The following is a 2,225-nucleotide window of genomic DNA, read 5'->3' on the forward strand; positions in this document are numbered from 1 at the left end:
GACTTGCCAATGAAGAGCCTTATAAGCACTTAGATGAGTTTTTAGAGGTGTCCTCCATGGTTAAAATTCAAAATCTCTCAGTTGATGCTTTAAGGTTACTTCTTTTCCCATTCTCCCTTAAAGATAAAGCTAAGCATTGGCTTCATTTTTTGGACAATGTTAAAATTTCCACTTGGGTAGAAATGCAACAGGAGTTCCTTAAAAAGTTCTTCCCCATTGGCCGTACCAATAGCATTAGGAGAGCGATAACGAGTTTCTCCCAACAAGAAGGAGAACAATTTCATGAGGCTTGGGAAAGACTAAAAGAATTACTCAGAAAGTGCCCCCACCATGCTATTCCTAAATGGCAATTGGTTCAATGCTTTTATGATGGCCTTAGAGACCGACATTGGCAAATGACATTAGAAACCTGTAACTAAGGCAGCTTATTGTAGGCATATTGAAGAAAGTGGTAAGGCTCCTTCTATGCTTCTTGAGTCTGGAACCATCCAGAATTCCAACGCTGACTGCTGAATCCTCTGGGCAGTCCAAACAACTTATCAAATCCACTGATGGACTTGGTTCTGTTCCTTCCTCCTTTACCAAGGAGAACCTTCCTTTAGCCATTGAATGCTTCGACTTTCCTTCCTCATACCATCTTAGGGCCCCCACTCCTGATGAGAGGGTTAATTCACTCCTTCCTGGCAAATTTTCCCTGTATATAGATACTTTGGAAAGCGGGGTTCGCTTTCCTTTCTTCAATTCTTTGTTTTCTGCCGTTCTAAATCACTGGAATATATGTCCTAGCATGCTTCTTCCCAATAGCTGGCGTCTCATCGTCGGCTTTTTGGGTTTCTGTTTTGAACTTGGCATCACACCTTCTCTTCCTCTTTTTGTACATTTTCATGTTCTTTCTCTTTCCCATCCTCCTGGCTGGGTTGTTCTTTCCAAGCGCAACAAAGTTGAGCTTGACTGGTCTGGTAGCATTCTTGCCAGGGGAACCTGCCCTTCCAATCACAAGGGATGGCGCAAGCGGTATTTCTTTTGCCGAGTGCCTCAATCGGATCTTAACTTCCTGACCACCTGGAAACTGTACACTTCCTACTCTGAGGGCAACCGGGTCCCTCAACTATTCAAGGAAGATAGAGCTGCTGTCAGGAAGATCAAGTCAATTCCATGGTATCAAGAGATACATGGATATGAGATGGAATACAACTCCATTCTTCAATACTGGGGACTGGCTCAACGTGAGCTTTATAACTGCCACATTTCGCTTTCTTGAATGTACTGCAAACTTATTTCAATTTTCTGATCTTTGTCCTTCTTTGCAGTGCCTCCAAGAATTAATCCAAACAACCTTCGGGTGAAGGCTACTAAGGCCGTGGTGACTGCAGAGCAACTGTCTCCTCGAGCATTGACTGCAGAACAGGTGGCCTCCATGCCTCCCCTAGACCCTTCTTATAAGGGTATAAGAAACTTGAAGCCAATGGTTGAGGCTTTGGGGAGAGGGAAAAAACGAATGGTGGAAGAGGTCGAAGTCCCCTCTCTCGTCCGAACCAAAAGGAAGCATTACTCGGTCAATGCTTCTGGCCCGAAGAAATCCAAAAAGAATAAAGATTTTGAGGAGATCTTCGTCCCCCAATGGTCATTGGCGGTGACTGACCGAGTCACGCAGGACCATGAGAAGGTTGCTGAGTGGAGCTCTCTCAGCCTTATGCCTGCCGATCGACAGGCCTTGTTGTCTTTCCACGAGGTATGGTATTGTTTTTCTTGAGTTTTTTGCTACTTGCTTTGTAATCTCTCTTGGGATTTCTGATAGTTCTCCTACTTTCCTAGGAATGCCGTGTTGAGCTTCTACCAACACATGGAGGCCTTGAGCCGAGTTGGTCGTAGCGGCTCCTTGCTGCAGACCCATGAAGAGAATTTGGCGAAGGCCAATTCTGAGGTGGATCGGCTGAAGAAAGCAGCCAAAGAGTCAAAAGAGGAGAATGACCAGGTCATCAACTCTTCGAAAAAAGATCTGGACTTGTCGATCAGTCGTGCTGCTGTTGCCAAACACGAAGCCAAGAAGCAGAAAAATCTTGCTACCATGTGTGCTGGGAGCCTCGAGCTTCAAGCCATGGATAACGAACGTCTGAAGAAGATGGTCGTTCCCAGCAAACCTGAACATCTTTTGCAAGATCTTCGGTGGGATTGCTTTCGAAAGTATCTGAACAGCATTTCCTTCAGCGATCTGATGGCTTCAT

The 2,225-nt window shown here is 45.2% G+C and overlaps 1 non-coding gene across 1 annotated transcript; it reads right to left on the reverse strand.

Moving 5' to 3' along the window:
* Positions 1 to 230: 230 nt before the first annotated feature.
* On the reverse strand, positions 231 to 337 carry LOC149005278 (small nucleolar RNA R71). The gene has a single exon (XR_016169980.1). It is a non-coding gene; the product is annotated as a small nucleolar RNA R71 (small nucleolar RNA).
* Between the last annotated feature and the right edge of the window lie 1,888 nt (positions 338 to 2,225).

This window comes from Hakea prostrata, chromosome 9, assembly GCF_041222555.1.
Source record: "Hakea prostrata isolate BN-2017 chromosome 9, UWA_Hpros_2, whole genome shotgun sequence".
Lineage (NCBI taxonomy): Eukaryota > Viridiplantae > Streptophyta > Magnoliopsida > Proteales > Proteaceae > Hakea > Hakea prostrata.